The sequence below is a fragment of the Bombus huntii genome, chromosome 1 (genome assembly GCF_024542735.1).
Source record: "Bombus huntii isolate Logan2020A chromosome 1, iyBomHunt1.1, whole genome shotgun sequence".
NCBI classification, from domain to species: Eukaryota; Metazoa; Arthropoda; class Insecta; order Hymenoptera; family Apidae; genus Bombus; species Bombus huntii.
The window spans coordinates 22140574-22165822 of record NC_066238.1 but is presented as its reverse complement, the minus strand read 5'-3'; the positions used below and the strand labels follow the sequence as shown (position 1 = coordinate 22165822).

The following is a 25249-nucleotide window of genomic DNA, read 5'->3' as shown; positions in this document are numbered from 1 at the left end:
AACTTCTGCTAACTCTTCTTTATTTTCTTCCAATTGCGACAGTAGCTCAGTTCGTTCGCGACTAGCTACATTAACACGATCTTCTGCTTCGGAACGTTGCCGCAGTACTTCCTGCAACGAAGCCTGCGTCTCATTCGGTTCTTGCTCCAGTGCCTGTTTCGCTTTAACTGCAACTGCTCTAGCGCATTCTGCATCTTCTAACTGGTTCTTCAGCTGTCGTAAAGCTGCTTTACCCGTCGAGTCACCTTTCGATCTCTCCAGCATCGTTTGAGCGTCTCTTAGCAATGCTTTGGTTCTCTTCAAATCTCTTTTTAGCCTATGTTGCATGTCCTTAACGTGTGACAAATCTATCTCACTCGCCTGTGTCTCTACATCTATCTTGAGGACTTCCGGACACTCATCGGGATTTTCGTCCTTTATTCTACTAATAAAAGATTCTCCCCCTTTTATACTTATTTCAACAGTGTCCAAAAAGTCTGCGCCAATAATAAGCGAATGTTGCATCACTGTGTCTGGAACTACGTGTATGGTTATACAGTACGACTCATTGTCTATAATAATGTTCGTGGAAAATTTCCCGAGCGTAAAATTCCTTCCGGAACCGACACCGCCAAATCCAACGATTTCCCGACTTAATCTGGGCGCTCCGATTTTCACATGCTGATCTGCTCGCATTAGAGTCAGCTCACTACCGGTGTCTATCAACGCGCTCAATTTGAAATTTTCCATCTTAACATCCTTACCACGCCTTGTTTGTAACGACCGAAACACGCTGTAAACTTTTTTTGAGGGCTCACCCAAATTGTCGCAACTTGATGCGATGTGTCCGTACTCCCTACATTTGAAGCAATTGTAGCATCGCGTCTTCCTCGCATCTCCAGATCGACCGGGTTCCTTGTTCCTCTCGGTTTCGGACAGCTTCGCCACCGGCTTTACCCTGTTACTCTTCGGCTCCTCAAATTTCGTCCTCATCTCCATATCTCTTTTTATCGCTTCGTAGCGCCTGAAACGCTCTTTTAATTGCTCGATATTCCTGGCTCCGTATAGCACAGTCTTGTTCGCGACCTCGTCGGGAATGCCTTGAATAATGTAGTCTATCAAGGATTGCGTATCAACCCTTCCTTGTTTTGCAATCCCGCACATGTGATACATATATTGTTGCAGACTCTCATCTGCTTCTATGGGATAACTCGCCATGTATCTGTTGGTCGCTTACTACATTTTCAAACTCATTCCTCAACGCCTTTTTTAGCTTTGCCCAGGACTTCGCGCATCGTTTTTGTCGTACGAAGGCCTGAGCGGAGCCTGCGAGTAATTTCTTAGCATAGGCCACCATGTGGGCGTCTGACCAACCCCACACTTCTGCCATTTCCTCGAAGTCTTCCACCCACTGATTTACCCTCAGCAGATCATCCCCGCTGAATTTCTCTAATGAGTCTTCCACGTCTTTAAGACTCAACATCGAACCGACGCATACCTTCTGCTGCTACTCATCGCGGTCCTGATACACCGCTCGCGTGCCTCTCCTGTATTCTCGCGCGCCTTGTTTATCGTCCTCGCCTTCACTTTCGTCGGAGCTCTCTTCTTCCGACGATACATCGTCTCCTTCTAGGGCCGCCTGTAGCCGCGCGCGTAGTTCGGATTTTCTTCCCGTTACCTTCAACCCCAAGCTAACGAGACGCGCTCTCAGCTCTTTCGTCCTCAGCTTCTCGAGGTCTTCCTCTCCCTCTTGACTGCGTTCGGCTCTCTGCTTGCTTCTTAGATCTCGCTGGTTTGTTGGTTCTTCGCCACGCTTCGAATCCTTAGGAGTAGATCGACCAGGTTTGCACGCTCTGTTCAACCTGGCAACCAGCACTGATCTCGCACCGGATATAGGCAGATTCATCTGTGCGAGCTTACTCCTCAGCTCCTCCAGCGTCAAATCCTCTTCACCCGACAATCGTTCGTCTTCAACGTTTGCCATTTTATTCTATTCTTTTCTACTCCCGCAGAAATAGCTCCGTTAAATCGTATCGTTTCTCTGTCTTATTCAATCCCGGACGAGCCCCCACTTGTAATATCGGAATATATTAATAATGGATTGAAAATACAGATATTAGTTAGACAGAGAAACGATGTTTGATTAACAGGAAAACTAAATGCAACGCTCGTATTTACAACAAATAACTTGACAACTATTTGGTAACTCTCTCTCTCTCTCTCTCTCTCTCTCTCTCTCTCTCTCTCACTAGCAACTCTAACACTCGACAACACTCGCAACTCAATTCTAACGACTCTATGCTTCGACGTCTCGATCAACTCTGATTCTCGCAACACGCACACTTTTCGATTCGCCTTGGATAGCGAAACCGTCCTTCTTCTAACGCGTTTTTAATACGCGATGACGCTATCACTTTCTAAAAGCGTCGTCTTTACATTTCCGATGGCCACGGGCACATCCGACTGCCAGATATACAATGTGTTATAAGAGTATCATTACCATACTTTTCATGAAAAGAGCAATTTTTCTTGATAACTATACTCTGTAACATAGATTGAAGTCGCTGATTTGATCCCTCTGATATCGTTGTCTTATGAGAGTCTCGTCTGGTCTTGATTGGTTCTGTTGACTCTTATCGTTGTGAAAAATCGATTCGTTGTGTACCTTTTTTGTATAGAGAATTATTTTGTGGTAGAATATAATGTTGTAATATTTGTGGTCTTTACTTTACTAATTTTGTCACTGAGCCGCTCTTTGGTTCGTTGAGCGATTCATATTCCGCATATATTCCGTACTTGCTTCGCTTGGTACTTTTATAATTTTCGCAGTTACAATAAAAAATTTAATTCTTAACAGATTAAAGATTTAACCTCTTGCTTTATAGTGTACAATAATTTTTTTTTTTTTTTTTTTTGTATAGGTTATGTGATCCATAGTTTGAGTAAGTAGTACATATATATATATATATATATATATATATATATATATATATATATATATATATATATTTAAGATTAATATTTTATCAGTTTCTGTTCGTAACAACATCGAAGTAGTCAATAAGTTTGAAGAGTATAATTAAGGAAGTTATGAAGCAAGAGGTTAAGAACAAATTCTGAAAGAGGTTATGTACAACTCAGTAGTACTGCTTTACATTACTTTGCGAATTACTTTTCAAGCATAAAAATAGTTTAACAGCCACTTATAGTTACTTCCTTACCATTACATTCATTAAATTCGTTTGATTTTGTAAACAAAATAACCACGCTGACCAGTCTCTTATTTAAAATAGAATTATTTTGTCATATATCCAACAGTTTACTTTCTCTTCGCTTTGTCTCGTATTACGACTTTATAACGGTGTTTCTTTAAACTTTAAACGATCGTAATAAATGTATTTACGGACGATGACTGATATCTGGTCTGTCTTAAAGTTGCAACTAATTAGTGCCCCGTTACTTTGGACGTTATGAAATGTTGTATAACCAAAGACTTATCTTCTCTTTTGGTAGTTGCATAAGAGAAGACTGAGCCGTTGAAACGCTCGAATAGATTAGCTGATTCGCTTAACGTATTTTTACTTCCGACGAGCTAAACACAAGAGCAGAAAGCACATAAGGAATAATACAGAAACGTCAAACGTATACAGAAATATATTTCGTAAAAGCATTAGTACGTAACATGTCTTTATAATTCTATTTATGTATAGTAAAATGGCTTGTATCCATTTTCATGAATTATAACTGACATTTCAAAGCATTCATGTAGATATGTAACTCTCGTTAATTAATAATTTAACAATGCGTCATGAAACGTATCATTTTCGTTTCTTCCTTTGTTTCGTTATACACAGGAACGAATTTGTAAATAAAGATGTATAATCAACGATAACATATGACAGCGAGTATAATAACTGTCAGCAAAGGAAGAGGTCGGTAAAATGATTGTGGTTGATTTCAGTGTATCGGTAAATAAGCTTTGACAGACGTTGCCGGGGGACTCGGTGTCGGTGAAACCGCGTCGATGAAATGATTGTCAGTAATTTAAAGATAACCCAATTTATTGATCTGTCTCCCCTTCATGGCGTTGTACGTCTCTCTATAAAACATATTCTACCTCGGAGGGCTGAAAAATTTAACTTGGTCTCACTGGACTGGACTGTAAGTAAGAAAATTGAAATGCAAAATCCACGTGTGAGCGCAACGGTTTAGATGGAAAGTTCGATAGGACAATTATGTATATTAGCCTGAAAGAAAGCTCGTGGCTTCGCACGCAACACGTAATTTCCCTCGCTGAAATAATCCTATTACAACGATACGATTTAAAATTTTCCTTAACAGACCTCGCAATGTAATTCTTCATCTACAATTTTTTATTCGGCCTGAAACAAGAGACTTTCGAAGCCTTATAGAGTCTCGCGAATCTAAAAGTCAGGTTTCAACGTATTTTCGCGTCTTATTCTATAATACTGAAGACATTAAAGGTGTTAACGATTATTGTCTCACTATGTACGTACATCAAACGAGTACTTACGTAAGAGACGAATGGAAATGGAAACAGCCGAGAATAATTGAAGATAATTTGAATACGTTCCAGGCTATAATACAATTTCTCGTGAACCGTAATTGATTCGCAGAAGGGAATTGCTGCTTCTCACGACTAGCAAAGTGTTTCGCAAAAAAAGAAAAAAAAGAAAAATGGTATCGGAAGGATAGAAAAAAAGCGGTGGCCTACATCAAGCAATCTTCATGCCGATAATGCATTTATTATTCAGTTCGTTCATTTTCTATCGCGTAACAGACACTGGGATAACTGACAGAACGAGCGTATAAATCTTGCATCTCTCAACCTGACTTCTCCCAATTCGCATACTTCCATCCTTCGTATAAGTGACAATGAATCAGAAGAGTTTCATAGCAATATTGAACAACATACAGTCAACTACAACACCATTAGATACATCCACCATACAGTCAACTACAACACCATTAGATAACAGCAATACAATAGATTATAATTTTCTACGTGTCATTGATTCATCATCATCATTTTCCATTTTTTTAGCATATGTAAAAACGTATCTGACGTAATCTTACCTCGCTCTTTGAGTAAAAAAATCCATTCAAATGAAACAAAGGGAAAAGAAATAAGAAAACAAACACTCACATATGAATCTTCATTACATAACTGTATGTACTCCTCGAGGTATAATTACTCAGACACGTTACAGCGTACCTTCTTCGTTCCCTGATGGCTGATGTTGATCGTTGACGTTTATAATGAAAGAATTTCGTCAACGGCGCCATCTGGATCCTTGTTGAAAAATTAAAATAGCCGCAACAGCACCATTAAGCTCATCACCCAGAGTAGCTTTTGTTGCTGAGTCGTGGAGGAATTATTATCATCAACGACATAAACTTTACCAGTTCCGGTAATGTTCTTCATGTGGTCCAGGCATTCGAACTCGCAACATCGCTCTCCAACACGGAATTTCTTGCATGTCTGTAGTAAAAAGAAATCAATGTCATTCCGACATATATATCCACCGAAAATGCGCTCTTGTAGACAAACGCTCGATTCGCGTCATAGCTTTTAAAGCTTGTCGCATCTCAATCCGTTGGAAAAAGTTTTTCCTGTAGCATATTTTATTTTTACGAACCAACAAGGTCTTTGTTTATTTCCTTCTGCTTTTGCTCCAATTTCCCCATTGTTTTTTCAAGGATAGTATTTCAGAGCCACTAGTCAAGTTTATTGTAACAATAAACGTACGTTTCGGAAACATTTTGTGCTGTGAAACAGAATACACTAAAGTTTGAAGGTCACATCGATTTTCGAAAGTTTATAAATGGAGGTGTATGACAGTATCACCAGCTGTTGCTGTCCAAGTAACTCCAACATCGAAATACTACAACGATTCCAATCGAAAACGCTAAGAGCCTTAATAGACGCACCTTGGTATGTTACCAACGAAACCATCCATCGCGACCTCAAGATACCTACAGTCAAAGAGGAAATAGCAAAATATAGCGACAGATATAGCAAAAGAGTCAACAAACACCGAAACCCCCTAATCACTGGACTACTCGATACGACGGACCAGATTCGATTTCTTTTTACTACAGACATGCAAAAAATTTCGTCTTGGAAAGCGATGTTGCGAGTTCGAATGCCTGGATCACATGAAGAACATTACCGGAACTGGTAAAGTTTATGTCGTTGATGATAATAATTCCTCCACGACTCAGCAACAAAAGCTACTCTGGGTGATGAGCTTAATGGTGCTGTTGCGGCTAGTTTAATTTTTCAACAGGGATCCAGATGGCGCCGTTGACGAAATTCTTTCACTATAAACGTCAACGATCAACATCAGCCATCAGGGAACGAAGAAGGTACGCTGTAACGTGTCTGAGTAATTATACCTCGAGGAGTACATACAGTTATGTAATGAAGATTCGTATGTGAGTGTTTGTTTTCTTATTTCTTTTCCCTTTGTTTCATTTGAATGGATTTTTGTACTCAAAGAGCGAGGTAAGATTACGTCAGATACGTTTTTACATATGCTAAAAAAATGGAAAATGATGATGATGAATCAATGACACGTAGAAAATAATAATCTATTGTATTGCTGTTATCTAATGGTGTTGTAGTTGACTGTATGGTGGATGTATCTAATGGTGCTGTAGTTGACTGTATGTTGTTCAATATTGCTATGAAGCTCTTCTGATTTATTGTCACTTATACGAAGGATGGAAGTATACGAAATTGATAAAATTATTAATAATATTTACGAAGAGAAAGTAAACTGTTGGATATATGACAAAATAATTCTATTTTAAATAAGAGGCTGGTCAGCGTGGTTATTTAGTTTACAAAATCAAACGAATTTAATGAATGTAATGGTAAGGAAGTAACTATAAGTGGCTGTTAAACTATTTTTATGCTTGAAAAGTAATTCGCAAAGTAATGTAAAGCAGTACTACTGAGTTGTACATAACCTCTTTCAGAATTTGTTCTTAACCTCTTGCTTCATAGCTTCCTTAATTATACTCCTCAAACTTATTGACTACTTCGATGTTGTTACGAACAGAAACTGATAAAATATTAATCTTAAATATAGATTGAAATGAAAGCTTGTCACGTAAATGTGTGTGTGTGTGTGTGTGTGTGTGTGTGTGTGTGTGTGTGTGTGTGTGTGTGTGTGTGTGTGTGTGTGTGTGTGTGTGTGTGTGTGTGTGTGTGTGTGTGTGTGTACTGCTTACTCAAACTATGGATCACATAACCTATACAAAAAAAAAAAAAAAAAAAAAATTATTGTACACTATAAAGCAAGAGGTTAAATCTTTAATCTGTTAAGAATTAAATTTTTTATTGTAACTGCGAAAATTATAAAAGTACCAAGCGAAGCAAGTACGGAATATAGGGATATAGGAAGCGATGGGGAACAGCAAGTAACTCCAACATCGAAATACTACAACGATTCCAATCGAAAACGCTAAGAGCCTTAATAGACGCACCTTGGTATGTTACCAACGAAACCATCCATCGCGACCTCAAGATACCTACAGTCAAAGAGGAAATAGCAAAATATAGCGACAGATATAGCAAAAGAGTCAAGAAACACCGAAACCCCCTAATCACTGGACTACTCGATACGACGGACCAGATTCGCAGGCTGAAGAGGCACTACCCGCTAGACCTAAACGTTAGATTCATTTAATTATCCAAATTAAGCTAATGCACTTACTTATAATACTTATAAATTATACCTATCTATAATAAGTATTAACTTATTGTAAATAAACAGCCATGTCACTGCGCCACGCCAGAAAAATTACTGAAAATTCTCAACGCGAGAATTGATTGTAATTCCAACAAATAAATAAAAAAAAAAAAAAGCTGTTGCTGTCCCCAAGCGCCAAAATACGTTCTGACTACTATTTTATGTATCTCACAGAAGTATGTCTTCATTCATCATCTCCCATGCCATCCACCAACGTGTTCTTAACATGTTATCTCCTAGTAAAATATTGATATTGAGTCAGATATCCAACTGAATAATCTTTTCGGTGTCTACTATAAGACATTTAAAACCAAGGCTCGTACACACGTGTGCTTATACGTCAGATGTAATACTTAACACGAAACCTGCTTATATTAATATTAAATTTATGCATAGTAGGATGTTCGACCTTTGTAAAAATGAAATTATAATACATACAGTTTCACCGTGGAAAAGTGAATCTTTCTAGCATGTCCACGCAAATGCAGCGGAGGGGAGGACTGTGCATGCACCAAACAACTTTACGTTCGTAATTTTTCACACAAATGTACAACTGTAGGGAAATAATTATCTCTGATTTTTCGGATGTTAGGAATCGACAATATCGCATAACGGAATGCTGTGTTCTACGTATTCTATTTTTGTTACGAAAGTGGTACAAACGAAGTCCACGTAAGAATAGTACAACAAAATCGGTTGAGGTTAGGTTATCGTGCAGATATCGCGGCTTTTGCATTGGAAATCACGCAACTGCCAGTCTCGTCGTTCCTTGTAAACGAAAGAAAGGTATTGTAATCGGTCGGAATTAACATAAAACTCGTCGCATGCGACCATATGGCCTGAATGTTGAATAAACGAGAGTAGAGCGCGAGCTATGTGATTCTAACCGTTTAGGCGGAAACTAATGATTGTAACCAGAGCCGAGATATATGCCAATATTACTTTGCTCGACAAAGCGTATAAGATGAGGAGAGAATCGCGATAAGGTAGAACAAGAGACAGATATTCTCTACGTAAAGCAAGTCTGTCAACTAGATTGAAATCCTATAGCTATAACTACAGTGAATCCATATTCTGGCGAATTGTCTTTTCACAAATGAAGCTTCTGAAGAACGGAATTGATACAATAACTACTGTTCATTCATAACTACTGTTGTAAGAATCTATATATTTGTCTATCTATATCTATATATATCGATCTATATATATTTGTCAGAATGTCATTTTATCAAAAAACCCATCCTCTGTAATCATAGTTTAACGAAGCATAATTAATAGAAGAGGTAGAGCGTTAAGTGGAGATGATTTAATCACAGTTAAGTAGATAAATCTCTATATTAGTCTCTTTAATTAAAATGTCCTACGTTTTATTTGCGTCATTTTTTTTCTTCATCCAATTTAAAATGTTTAAATAACAATAGCCTATACAATATAATTTTATGTAAAAAAATTGATTATACCATGTTTATTACAGATATTTAACATTTTTGTGTACATACAAAATTTAGATTATACCTCGCTTGAGAACAAAAATTCTATTTGTTTTCCTAACATGTACTAATAATTATTGATCAAACTAGAAAAAGCTGGAGGAGATTACTTAGGAAGATTACTTAGCATCTTATATTCCTGGCAAGAGAAAATGAAAAATTCGTTTCTTCTCTTTGCTTCCCTGTTCCTTCTTTCCTCCTTTTTCCCTTTTTACATCGCGTTGTTTTACATCGCAATTTACATTTATTTGTAAAGTTTGAATCTTCTCGATATTGAAGATGTTGAAGCTGTAAGTATGTATTTCATTTTAATCCATTCGAGACCGAGATTTAATTGTAAGACGATACCTAGGTGTCGGTACGATCTGAATGTTTAGTTAGAATGATTCTGTGTTTTACTCTCTCCAGGGTATCCTTTTCATACTTTGATTTTAAATCGATGACAATCTTAAATAGTATGCCTCATATTTTTAAAATATAAAATTATATACTATGTTATTCTATAATGTATTATGTACAGTCATATATATATATATATAATAATTCTATATTGAAAAAAATATGAAATTAACATGATATATACATTACTACATAAGTTATATATAAAATATGTATACTATACCCTTGCCTACTGACTGATATGAATTTCTTTCGGTCTCGAATGCGTTAAAAGAGAGCGCAAAGAAGGCGAAATTACTTATTGTAATTAGTAAAACGACCTGAGAGGCAGACAGATACAAGAAAGAAGGAATATTATATTAGCGGCATTATCATGTTTTTGCTCTCTTTAAGTCTTTCATCGAGACAGACAATCTACAGGTATTAATCGACCAATTTCTCCAAGCTGATAACTTCGAATTGATGTTTATATATAAGAAGTGTTATGTGTTAATCTGTCTAAATGTTTAAAAGGTGTTATAAATTAAATGTTGTTAAACGATACGTAATTGCCTTTTGATCGTAAATTTTACTATCAAGGGGTCTTTTATGTATGCGTAATCATTGTGAATTATAACAATTTATGTGATCGATATTAAAGGTGTTTAAAAGCATGTAGTTTTTTTCTATATTACTATTCTCCTATATTATTATCCTATATTATTATAGCATTCCTATATTATTATAATATCCAATTACATGTTGATACACAAGATATACAGATTATTATTTATAACGTTTTGGTTTTCTTAATTGAGTCATTCATTTAGTACAAATGATAAGAAATTAGTAATAATTCACAAAAAAAAGGATATCGTAGTAGAAATATTATAAAAAAACATTTTCTGTTTTAGTGTAGAGTTACTCCTTCTTACGGACAGTGTCGTACAAATCTGTACGTCTCTGAGAAAATGTAGGTATCTGAGCCCTTACTTCCTCAACAACTTTTAGATCTGATAGAAAAAAGAAACATACGAAGTAATAAGTAATGCTTACTAATAAATTCAACAAATACAGAGGAAGATGGCTAAATCGATAAATTAACGAGACTAAAAATTAATTACATCATGGATCTCTCGCTTTTAATTTTAAGCTGTAAATTACCGATATCGGTGACTGCCATATTCTCTTGAGTTTCCAAATCGTAAAGAATCTTTCCCCAGGGATTGGTCAACTGTGTATGTCCCCATGCGACGTAACTTGCTTAAGGAACACGAGCCGGTGATATGCAGGCAACGTATAATTGATTATCATTCGCTCTGAAACGCTGAAGTAATGACCAGTGCAGTGGTCCAGTGGTCATATTGAATGCCGCTGGATATATCAGCATTTGGCAACCTAACCCAGAGAAGCAGGAAATATGAAGCCACCGAATACCAATTAACTTCGTAGTTGCACGGTTCACATTCCATCATTTCTGAATATGCGAGGACAGTCCTCTTATTGTGCTTTTAATTCTTTTATTTGTTTCATTTTCAGCAAATATACTGGTTTTTTAAATTAAGCTTCTTTTTATACAGAGTTACAGATTATATTAATTTTATATAGAATATATTTAAGAAAGATATTTAATTTTTTGCTAGTTAAGTATTGATCGATTAAGTTACTGTACCTTTGTTCCGATAAATGCGTGCCATTTCCTCGAATCTAATATCATAGCAAATGCCAATACCTATTTTGCAGCCCTTCACATCGAACGTCGTTAGGGAGTTACCAGGACTGAGTGAATCACTCTCTCGAAAAGTAATCTTATTAGGAATGTCGATGTCGAATAGATGTACCTAATAACATAAAAATGTAGTCGCTAATTCTATTGCTGCAACTTTTGTAATTTAATATCAAAGTTACCAACTCCTAAACTTTAATTATTTTTTATTTAATAACTGACAGCGTTTTTATCACTTTCTTTTATTAAAAAATCCTATCATTTAATAATGTTTAAAAAGGAGAAAAAATAAGTATAATAATATTTTAAGTATGTGAAAAATTTATACAACACAAACACATTACAACAAAAATGGGCGTTTCCCGTATCATAACGTATTTTATAAACCGTAAATTATAGAATTGGTTATAGTATACGTATGTACATATGTATATTCCTAAATTATTCCTAGATAGAGTCACTTTCTTCGCCCCAATATTTTCAAATTCAAAGCCATAAAGGAATATATTACTTACCTTTCGGTGTTTTGCTATCAAAGTTCCATCGGGACCCCAAATAGTACAGGTATTGTACAATTTAGCGCCCTCTATTTCAGGCATCGTACCACCAACTACATAGATGTTGTTTTCTTTAGCTGCGTTCGATGAAGCAACGCTCGTTTCACCATCAGGAATACTCTCGGCGTATTTTGGAAAGTACTCTGCATTGCAATATTTCAATTAATGAAAAATAACTGTCTTTTGTTCCAACCATAAATTAAATTGAAATGTTTGTCAGTTTTTTATTTTTTAAATTATTAAAATAACTAAGTTTTATATTTCGACTTAATTAAATATGCAATTACTTAGCTAATAGTATATATAATAAATTGTTTCTACAGGTTCAAAATGAAAAATGAATATTTAGAAATATTTAATTACGACAATGCTATTTGTGTTAGCATCAGTGGCTTGTTACTCAACGACTTTGCTAGTACTTTTTGAAACATAAAGTTAGTTTTCAATTAACACTTATACTAGAGGCGGAATTATAAATGCAAAATAATTGATAATACTAATTTATAAGTACCTAATTATTAGTATCTTAAAAAATATATTTATACAAAAATCACGATAATCATGAAAATGGGGAAATCCTATATTCTCGAATCAATTCACAATTTATTTTGTATATTAATTAGATTCCGCGCTCATCAGTACGTACTCACTGGCGACATCGAGAAAATGTATCGGCAATTCCTCGTACGACCAGAGGATCGGAAATATCAAAGGATATTATGGCGCAGCGCGAGTGGAGAAACAGAAACATATGAGCTTAACACCGTAATACTCTTATCATAGAAATAGAAGCAGTCCTCAATTCCCGCCCGCTAACTCCTATCTCCACCGATCCAAATGATCTCCTAGCCCTCACTCCCGGACATTTCCTCATTGGCGATTCATTAATGTGCTTACGTGATCGAGATTTCAGAGACATTCCATCGAACCGACTCTCCAAATGGCAGCATATCCAACAGCTTAAACAACATTTTTGGAACCGCTGGCATAAGGAGTATTTGAACGAGCTAACCAACCGCAATAAATGGAGCAAGGGTGGACACAGCATCCAAAAGGGCACAATCGTCATCCTCAGAGAGGACAACGTTCCCTCCATGCATTGGCCTCTGGGCCGAGTTATCAAGGTTCAACCAGGCGCCGATGGTGTCATCCGGACAGCTACAGTTCAGACGGCAAAGAGCATTTTGGATCGGGGCGTCAAAAGGCTTGTCCCACTGCCAATTCAACCCGATCTCGAGAAACCCGAACAACTAGCCACCGAGACGAAATAAGATGGGAACTTCAACCACACCTCGCTAGTTTGATCGGTACCCTCTCAACGGGGGGAGAATGTTACGCCATGCGGCTTACAATAGGTCATATTCTTAACTATCGATCGCGGCACTATAATGTCGCAGACGGATCGTCGTGTCTGCCCGGCAAACAAACATTGTAGTGGCAAGCGCATGGTTCATTAAGCAGGGCGACTTCCAGAAACGTCGACTCGTGGCCCGTATTTTACCTCGCGTAAAAGAATGTGGCGTGATCCGAACGTAGTGGGGGTCGCCTTCCAGAAAAAACGAAAAAAATCGAAAGGCGTTCAGAACTTTTCGAGATGTCGAACCGTCAACACATGTGGTATGTCGCGCATTACTTATCAACCAAAACGCAGTTACATTTTTTTTGTTCCATTTATATCTTTCTAGTTAATAAGTTGTTGAAATAAACATTAATTTATTTGTGTTAATTCTGTGGAATTTCGTTGAACTACCCTTATTATCATAATCGAAATAAGGGGATCGATCAGTTCGTGGCGTCGATTATTTAATCGTAATGGGAACTTACAACTCTCGTTGACGTGCTATCTCGCGATCGCGTCTCTCCGCGAACGGTCGAAACAAAATGATTCACTAAAAACTGTCCTGAATTCCTAAGAATTTATTTACCGAAAAACTGACAAAGTGTTTATTTAAAAAATGAGGTTGAAGGTAGTCCTTTTCTTTCATTTCATTCATTTTCATTTTCTTTCTTAAGTATGGCTAACACAATATCTAATCAATTAAAATTTTATATTTTCACGTGAAAAGTTTCTTTAGATAATTATTATCAACATGATGACTCACTCTTACGGATTAATACGTGTCTGTAGGGCAATCCGGTGGACTTGATCGGCTTTTTACTTCGAAAGTTGAGTAATCGGTGTCGCTTTCTTACGCATCTTTGAACTGTATAAATGTTTTAAAATTGTTTGATCCAGAATGTACCACACCGAACAATCAAGAAGGCAGGTGCCTTGACTACAGAAAATGTAAACCTCTGCAAGAAATATGGCAGATACAGTACCGTACAGCCACCGATTTTTATAGACGATCAGTGTGCAGATACCAGGGCAATGTTACGATCGTTTGCTGTCCGAACGATCCAAACAAAGAGAAGAGAGAAATTTTAATAAAAACTGTGTATAAGTATAAGGCTTTGCGACCACCATACTGTGGTTTTAGCAACGTCTCTCATACCAGGGTGGTCGATGGTAAACCAGCTGAACTTGGTACGTTTTATGTCTTTCTTTCCGATTAATAATAAGCCATTTACTGCAAAGAATGAACTTTAAAGGCATTAAACAGCACATCAATGTACATTTCAATTAGACTAAATAATAATGCTATGATTTTATCGGTAGTAACTTTACTTATTAACTTGAATTATTTCTTTCTTTTACTTCATGTTAGGAAGAGTATCTTTTTGCTTGAAATAAAAAATTGATATAGGAGTAATAATATGGATAGAGATCAAAAACTGTTAGGGCAGAAATTACACGTTTGAACTTTATAGTTCAGTATAGTTCAAATAGAAATTATATAGAATTATTTAATAATTTGTATTCCACTGGAATAAAAATTTAATTTCTGTCTTTATCAAATCTCTATTTCAGAGTATTTGTACGTATGTACTTATCGTCTGCTGTATGATCGAATATCGAATAGGTAATAATCGTTGTTACCCGTTATGTGAGAAAAAATTATGTATATTCACAACTATGACTATTGCATTTTAGGCGCTTGGCCATGGATCGCTGCATTAGGTTTTCGTAATCCCCGAAACCCAGACAAACCACTATGGAAGTGCGGAGGTTCCCTGATATCGGCTAGGCATGTTTTGACCGCAGCACATTGTGCACATATGGATGGAATAGAAAACATACACAATCATAATATTGTCATTCTTAGATTGGTGGAGGAGGTGCCATTTTCGAGTAAGTCCTCAAATATATATATATATATATATATATATATATATATATATATATATATATATATATATATATATATATATATATATATATATATATATATATATATATATATATATATATATATATATATATATATATATATATATGCTATTGAGTATTACTGAAGTATCATATCCTGAAATTTCTTACTGTACACATATATTGTGTCATAAAGCGTGTATAATTCTTTCTCATACTTTTGGTCATTCGTTTCCTGCATTTTCATTTATTTTTTTATTTTTCAGGGTACGTATATCCCATTTGTACAAAAGAGCCCCTACGAAAGAGCAACTTCGTCGGCTATAACCCCCTTGTTGCTGGATGGGGAGCATTAAGATATAGTAAGTGATATCAATTTTATAATAAAATTAAATAGTTCCAGTCTTAAATATCTTTCTTATTTTCTTCGTAGGACGACCACGACGTAATGCATTAATGGAAGTACAAATGCCAGTGATTAAGAACGCCGAATGCAAAATAGCTTATTCCAAATTTCCTAATGCACCTGATATCACTGATGGTATAATATGCGCCGAACATGCTCAGGGTGGAGAGGATTCTTGTACGGTAATTAAGTTACAGAGTTACTACAAACTATACGGTATCTGAAGACACGTCGATTCGAATTAACATCAAATCGACGTCTTAAACATTAAAAATAATAGATAAACACAATTTAATAGTTTTGCCCACTTCTCACACCTCGTTATGGTATTTAATCTAATTTCCTTCTAATCTTAGTTTTGCTCAAAATACATATAACATGTACGTTATAAATTGGAGTATTTCAATACACAAATCAATAGAAGATTATTACTGTATATAAGTATAATTTCAATACAATTCGATCGATATATTTCAGTATCTTTGATTAAAAATTTAACGATCCTTTCAGGCTGACCGCGGCGGACCACTGCTGATACAACATGAATTAACCTCGTATTTAATAGGTATTGTGTCTTATGCTTATAAGTGCGGCACAGCTGGGTATCCCAGCGTTTACACTAGGGTCACATCGTACCTTGACTTCATTCTCCAAGCGATGCAATAATATGATATTACTGTTCCATAAATATCATTGTGTAAAAAACGTAAAGTTGGATTTTCTTATTGTGGAGATAAGAAACAGCTCAAATTTACATTGTTTTGTACGTTACAAATTATAGGCTTAAAATGTACGAAATGTAACTTTGAAACGACACTAATTTTTTACGCACGATAAACCTCCACGACTTAGGTATGTAAAGATGATAAACGTGTATTAATTCTATTAATTTGGTAATAATAAACCAACTTTCTGAGAAGTTCTGTAAATTTCGTTTCTGTTGTATCAAGAGAATAATGGAATATTCCACTTAGATCGTATACTTCTTGTACGTACGTACAAAATTTTCCGGCTAATCTAAAACACTTCATAAGATAGAGAGCTTCTGGAAATTCGGACACAGAGAGTGCATAAAATACAAGATAAGTCTCGTGTCTTTCAAAATTATTTTTTATTCGCTAAAAACGTCCTGTGTACTCATGCAATCACATGCAACCTCGAAACTTCACTTATTTTTTATCACTTTCCAATTCAATACACAGTTTCAGCATTTTTGACTATATGTAAGAGAAATTTCCATTCAGCCAAAGGTGTACTTACAGATTATAGATTCCTATACGACTCTCAGTAAAAATTTATCCGCACTCCAGATAGTTAAAACTTCTGTCGACCGTATTGATCCATCTGCACTCTTCGTATGACGTCAATATCTGTTCAGTGCTGCTGCGCAGGTTTCTTTGTGTTACGTCAATTCGTTTGTGACCGTTGCGCGAGTAATGGCGCTTTGCAATGGTGATTTGCAGGAAAACAGTGCAGGATGCTGTGATTCGTTTCTTGTGGTCGGAGGTTATGTTTGATGCCTATATTTATCAAAGATTTAATGCACATTATGGAGAAAGTGTTTTGTCACGAAGTGTGTTTGAATGGGCACAAAAGTTCAAAGAAGATCGCACGAGTGTTATGAAAAAACAGCTGGACGCCCGTCCACATCCACGATGACAACATTGAACGTGCTCATGAACTTATGCTCTATGGAATAGACGAGTGACACTGGATAATGTGGCAAATCATTTGCAAATCAGCCACGGCTCTGCTTATGCAATAGTGCACGACAGATTTGGATTTTAAAAAGTTTGTGCGAGATGGATGCCGAAAAAGCTGATGAAAAGGTGAAGACGACGATGCATTCGTGGTTCGCAGCTCAGCCCAAAACATTTTTTAATGAGAAAATACAAAGGTCCTTCGGCAAATGGACAAAGTGTATACAGAAATCGAGTGATTATGTCAAAAAATGATGTATGTCTTTTTTGACAATTGCTTAAAATAAATTCTACACCGACAGAGCGGGTAACTTTTTACTCACCCTCGTAAGACACTTAAATTTCCAATCTATTATGATGAATAAAAGAGCTTATACTATTAAATCTAATTGTATTTTGTTGCATGAGAGTACACGTGTATGTGATGTACATTACCTTTATATCCCCTTGAACGCTTCAATATTGCGCATATATACTATATTTTGTACAGCTTCTATAAAATTTCGTATGTTTGTTTAGGCTGTTAATCTAGAGGCTGGAGTACAAAGAAGTGGCACAATGATGTGGGCTGATGACATTTATAATTATCAAGGAATCACCCCTACATTCGCTCAGGTATATATCGTTGACTATAACGTATTTAACATATATGATTGTTAGAATATTAATAATTAATTTTTAATTCTATCAGAATTTTAATGAAACTGTCCCTTGGGAAGGAAGAACTGATACCTTGATATCACGGTTTGTACATCCTATATATACGACAAATTTTAGAACATTATATAACGAAGAACCAGATCGTCGTGGCCATGTGATGTGAATAAAAGGACTTGAATTTGATGATATTTTTATAATGTTAGATAACATAACTAAGTATCTTCACAGTAAGATAGGATGACATGGTTTACATGATCTTAATGTTGTTCACTCGAGTGATGATATTATAAGGAAAAGCGTAATATCACAGGTAGGATGATTCATAATTTAGAACTACTAACTCATGTATGTATTAAAAATTAAAGAAATATATTAAATTTTATAGGATATTTATGTTTAGTAACCAGTAATTCAGAGATTGGTATTCATGGTTACTATAACGAGGCTGTAGAAACGCACCCTTTCTTCTTTGCAAATGGTCCTGTATTTATGTCTAAGCCGAAACTGGAACCTCTGAATAATTTAGATTTATTCTTGTTATTTTCTAAAATACTTATCTACAGTATACCATAAGGAATGATACCATATCGCACCTAATCAAGTGCCTTAAGAAACATCAACAGGATATCACAGTAAGTAATCCCTTATCGACAGATATGTAAGTAAAAGTTATGTGTCATTGTTATACACAATTATGTGTTAGTGTTATACACAGTTATTTATCATTTTCTATTAATTCAGTTGTAGCCACTACAATATCTATGACACTGGTAGTAATTATAAGAACAATAATGATGTTCTATAAGAGGAAATGATGATTAGGAACAAAAACTTACAGGTAAGTCAAAGTATATGTTATTTGCCATTTGAAAAGAAAGTTACTAACTTGGAATTTTTTGATAAATAATAATTGTGCAAAATATATTGGATTTCAAATTTGTCAAAAATTGATATTTAAGAAGCATTGTAATAATATAACATTAATATTTTGATTTTTCAGAAGATATCATGCGGTGGATGGATAATATGCAAAAAATATTAAGCAGTATATGAATTTTCCTATTGCGTAGAGATAACAAAATGAATTTTAAAAAATGTCGACACGGTAATAAGAAATAGCATCGTGACAAAGAATATATAAAGACAGTTTCATTTTTTATAAATAAAAATTTGTTGTTCCAGATTTTGAAATACAGTGAAACGTTTAATTAGTATCTTAATATCTTTAAATAATTATTATTTTAGAATCAATTGTAATTGTATCATACGTACTTTTGAATTCGTGCAAGAACATATGTAATTTTGAAGTAGTTATTATTAGGAAACTGTTAGACGCGAACAGTATGCGAAAAGTTAGTATGCAGTGTAATAATTATCAATCAAAACACAAGAATTAAATTCTTGAGGAAAAAATTTCCGGAATTTCTTATTTACATGATTATAGAGAAATCCATAATAAAAAGGAGCTGCTTTCTAATACTTCGCTTCCTTGTAATGCCTACGTTAACAATAACGAGGTTCGACTTTTTGTTTTTAGAGGGATACTGGAAAATTTGAAAGTACAGTACCATTGGGAAGAAAATCACGATATTGAAAACGATATTTGCAAGTAAATTTCCAAAAAATCTGTTTTCAAATTTTCGCTTTCTATTTCACATTAAAAGAAAGGGAGGGCTGCCTTCTTTTTCTGCAAGACAAAACAAACATTCTGAATCTCGTATCAATGAATGATGTCAATAAGTTATTTTTCTTTTCAGATTGAACAATATTCCAGATTTATTCATAATTTCATACTACGCGAAGAATAGACTTTCATAGGTATATAAAGGAAATATTAAGTATAGGAAAACTCTTTTTCGTTGTAGGTGACATATGCTTCACGGTTGAACACATGTATTTTTGAACACATATAAATGAAAAAGTACTCTTATGGAGAAAAAGAATTGATACCTTCGATTGACATTAGATAATGTATATAAACTTATGAACAATCACTATCACTATCAGTTTGTATTTTAGGTGCACACGCAGATTTGTTGGAGTTCTTATAAAATGTACTTCCTGTACGAACGTTTTATTCTTCCAAATTTTACGATACTATGTCTCATATGATAACTATATGGATTAAACGTAATATAAATGATCCGAAAATAGACTCGAACGACATTAATTGTCTTTCTATTTATACCAATATCGAAAATACAAGTAAAGCTGGAGCAATAGTATGCAAGAATGGACTATTTATTATTTTAAACCAAATCATAGCATATTCAGAATGCACAGTATTATCATGAAATGTAAATGAATCAGTTGTAAACGAACGATTTTACTGTAAAATCGTTGCCGCCTTTTTTTCATCTGAAATATAGCAGCAATGAGTACATTCTTTTAATATATAATAAAACGAGATATCTTTATAAAGTTACATATGTCATCACTGGTAACTGTTATCTCGTATGACACCAAATATACCGTTAGTATGGAATGATATTTTTATGAAGATATACTTTAATGATAGATTTTATGAATGAAACGTTATATAAGAAAAATTATCTCTTGTTATTCTATGAAGTGTAGTAGCTAATGAAGATTAATTTTACGAAGTATTAGAGCAAAAGAGAATTAAAAAATTAAAAAGATCTAAATAAGATTGTTCGTGTGGCTTAATTATCTCAATTCTGGTACACCACTTGTTACATTTTAACTAATTAGCGCTAAACAATAACTTGCAAATATTAAAGATATTAACACCTAAAGGTTTTCAGGAAATTTTATAATATTTGATTATTGTATATCTAGTCATTGATTGATAAAATTTCTTGTATAAGCATAGATCGAGGTTGACGTCATACGCAGATTGCATATCATTGACAGGTATCGTTTTAATTTATTTTATGGCTAGAATCGTTTGAATATTATACGAATAATTATTTCCATTCGAACGATTAATAAATCACGTACCTATAAAAGATATATTACGAAAAAGAGGTGACGAAACAAAAAAATATTGGAAATTCCGTTGTCATTAGATCAATTACTTTTGCAATGATTTTTATTTCCATGTAATTACATATGAAATGGCTAATTCATTAACATCTCTTCGAATCGAATATAATTCGTTACACTTCACAACGATTCAAATAATGGACGGGAAATATATAATAACTTTCCTGTCCTTGCGTTAAAATAGTACTGTACAAATCAGATGATACAACCTAACCCCAACCTAACCCCAAAAAACCCAATTACATCCACATTGCATGACAGCACACTTGCAATGGATTTTTGTGATTTCAATGTCACAGACAATGACACAACTAATCAGAACACGTTCGAGGCTATAGACATTGAAATTACCGCGTGTTTAATACGTTTAAAGCATAAATCTAAATTTCACGCGATTATTTCTTTGTACATTGTGAAACTCTTAAATTATCTTAATCGAATAAATAATCCTAATGTAATAAAACATCTTGAAATAGACCTAGATATCTGAAACAGAAACTCGAAGGATAAGAAATCCTAAAAGGTACTAATCCTAAAATAACAAACTCCTAAATAATAAACAAGTGATAAAACCTGTTATAAATAATAAACCTTACCTGGAATAATCAAATCCTAACTAATCGAAAATAAAATAAGGCAAGCAATTCTTAATCTTTCAAGTAATTTTTCCGAAAACACAGAAAGATAGAGAAATTAAAAAGACGCAGCACAAATTGCAGCACAATGAAAGTTTCGGAGCGATGAATACGATCGTATTAAACTAAATAATTTTCAAAAGTGAAATTACACTGAAACGTATATCGATGATATTTGTCATTTCTACGATCTGTTTCGCTTGATCGTGCTTCTTTTCTGATGTAAATTCAATTTATAATACGAACTAAGTTTCCTTTATTATTATTAGTCCTGCGTCTTTTTAATTCGTCACTTCTTTTATTTCAGAACAATGACGGGCTCCAAGATGCTGTTCGGATGTTTGGCGTTAATTGCTTTTCTGCATCCATTAGTTCACGTTTGTACTTCGAGTAGTACAGCTCAAGGTTTGTACTTCGAGTTGTCTTTTTCCATGCACTTCAAATTCCAATACGATCTGGTCACGTGGCCTTCGTACAATTTCGAAATTTTACCTGTTTGGTAATCGTCAATGAAAAAAGAAGTTATGCGTGACCTCAACACATTGAAACAATTTTTATGATTTTTTATTTGCCGGTTGGTCAGCAAGTTAATGGAAAAATTTCACTTAACTATTCGCGTTAATCTCTTCGGTTTAACTTTTGGGAAATGCTTCGTTAGCTTCGGGAATATTCCAACGATTCGTTTTACGTACAAAATAAGCATGATAAATATTACATCACGGTAATGTAATATCGGAATATATTAAAGGTGTAATTTTGTTCGATTAATTATAATTTATTAATAATGGATTGAAAATACAGATATTAGTTAGACAGAGAAACGATGTTTGATTAACAGGAAAACTAAATGCAACGCTCGTATTTACAACAAATAACTTGACAACTATTTGGTAACTCTCTCTCTCTCTCTCTCTCTCTCTCTCTCTCTCACTAGCAACTCTAACACTCGACAACACTCGCAACTCAATTCTAACGACTCTATGCTTCGACGTCTCGATCAACTCTGATTCTCGCAACACGCACACTTTTCGATTCGCTTTGGATAGCGAAACCGTCCTTCTTCTAACGTTGTCTATTGTTTCCCTCATACCTATGTAAGAACTACCAACTACGTGCCTTTAGTCACGTAGGCACTCTTAAATGTAAACGAACCACAGAAACACGACGTACACGGTTTTTCTATTTTCAGCCGATCTCCAATCAAAGCTATTCTACGATATTACAATCGGCCTTTCCTGACAATCACATCTGCCCTCAGATGTGCTCATCATCGCCGCTCGCACTTACATCACTATCGTCAGCATTCCACCATTTCATGTGATCGGCTGCCGTGGAAGTTGTACGTGGCCCTTCGTGCTCCCCCTCTCGCTGCACTATGCATCGGTCATTTCGCAGGACTTTTATCACCCGATACGGTCCAAGAAACTTCGGATGCAGCTTTAGCCCGGGACCCCTCTGCATCCTCTCGATTGCCACTAGATCTCCCGTCCTGTATGCTGTCGCCTTCTTGCGTCTCCTGTTATACGCCCGCTTGTTTCGGATTTGGATCTCCTCAATCCGTCTCTTTGCGTCCGCACGCAGCTGATCTCGTTCCTCTTGGAACACCGCGGCCTGTTCGTCCTCGATGCTACTGCTCCTCTTTCGCTCTTCCTCTATCTTCCTCTCCGTTGTTTGTTTACCCATTTCACTCTTGTCAGGGGCTTTGATCGTCGTGGCAGCATCGTGACATTTTCGTAGGCTCGGTTCGTACATGGAAGACGTTAACAACTTACCATCTACCGAGACTATGATCTCTTCTTTTTCGAAGGTCTTCACGTTCATCGTGTCCTCGACAATCCCATCGTCGTCCTCGTCATCCACATCCTCTGTATATCGATATTATTGGAGGGATTCCGCACGTGCGACTTCCCTTGTCTTTTCGTTCGCCTTGCATTCACTCTCTTCGAGTCTATCCGAAAACTTGAAACAACCCTCACATCCGCAACGCTATCCTTCTCAGTAAATTCGCAAATATCATCAACAACATCCTGTTGCTGTTGTTTAGCCAGATTCTTCCTCCTCGTGATGTTCGCTAAGTCCTCCTGCTGGCCGCAAGAATCCGACGAGGACACCATCTCGTGGTCCACTTTACCAATCACCACGTGTCTTGCCACTATTCTCCGTTCCTCCGACACTTGCTGCACAGCTGCCCGATACTTCTTCAAAACTTCTGCTAACTCTTCTTTATTTTCTTCCAATTGCGACAGTAGCTCAGTTCGTTCGCGACTAGCTACATTAACACGATCTTCTGCTTCGGAACGTTGCCGCAGTACTTCCTGCAACGAAGCCTGCGTCTCATTCGGTTCTTGCTCCAGTGCCTGTTTCGCTTTAACTGCAACTGCTCTAGCGCATTCTGCATCTTCTAACTGGTTCTTCAGCTGTCGTAAAGCTGCTTTACCCGTCGAGTCACCTTTCGATCTCTCCAGCATCGTTTGAGCGTCTCTTAGCAATGCTTTGGTTCTCTTCAAATCTCTTTTTAGCCTATGTTGCATGTCCTTAACGTGTGACAAATCTATCTCACTCGCCTGTGTCTCTACATCTATCTTGAGGACTTCCGGACACTCATCGGGATTTTCGTCCTTTATTCTACTAATAAAAGATTCTCCCCCTTTTATACTTATTTCAACAGTGTCCAAAAAGTCTGCGCCAATAATAAGCGAATGTTGCATCACTGTGTCTGGAACTACGTGTATGGTTATACAGTACGACTCATTGTCTATAATAATGTTCGTGGAAAATTTCCCGAGCGTAAAATTCCTTCCGGAACCGACACCGCCAAATCCAACGATTTCCCGACTTAATCTGGGCGCTCCGATTTTCACATGCTGATCTGCTCGCATTAGAGTCAGCTCACTACCGGTGTCTATCAACGCGCTCAATTTGAAATTTTCCATCTTAACATCCTTACCACGCCTTGTTTGTAACGACCGAAACACGCTGTAAACTTTTTTTGAGGGCTCACCCAAATTGTCGCAACTTGATGCGATGTGTCCGTACTCCCTACATTTGAAGCAATTGTAGCATCGCGTCTTCCTCGCATCTCCAGATCGACCGGGTTCCTTGTTCCTCTCGGTTTCGGACAGCTTCGCCACCGGCTTTACCCTGTTACTCTTCGGCTCCTCAAATTTCGTCCTCATCTCCATATCTCTTTTTATCGCTTCGTAGCGCCTGAAACGCTCTTTTAATTGCTCGATATTCCTGGCTCCGTATAGCACAGTCTTGTTCGCGACCTCGTCGGGAATGCCTTGAATAATGTAGTCTATCAAGGATTGCGTATCAACCCTTCCTTGTTTTGCAATCCCGCACATGTGATACATATATTGTTGCAGACTCTCATCTGCTTTCTTCTTTCTATGGGATAACTCGCCATGTATCTGTTGGTCGCTTACTACATTTTCAAACTCATTCCTCAACGCCTTTTTTAGCTTTGCCCAGGACTTCGCGCATCGTTTTTGTCGTACGAAGGCCTGAGCGGAGCCTGCGAGTAATTTCTTAGCATAGGCCACCATGTGGGCGTCTGACCAACCCCACACTTCTGCCATTTCCTCGAAGTCTTCCACCCACTGATTTACCCTCAGCAGATCATCCCCGCTGAATTTCTCTAATGAGTCTTCCACGTCTTTAAGACTCAACATCGAACCG

At 36.1% G+C, this 25249-nt stretch overlaps 1 long non-coding RNA gene across 1 annotated transcript; it reads right to left on the bottom strand.

The window, feature by feature from the left end:
- Positions 1 to 9935: 9935 nt before the first annotated feature.
- On the bottom strand, positions 9936 to 11495 carry LOC126865879 (uncharacterized). The gene is made up of 3 exons (XR_007689707.1): positions 11301 to 11495; positions 10793 to 11026; positions 9936 to 10641 (listed from the first exon to the last, which is right to left on the bottom strand). It is a non-coding gene; the product is annotated as an uncharacterized LOC126865879 (long non-coding RNA).
- Between the last annotated feature and the right edge of the window lie 13754 nt (positions 11496 to 25249).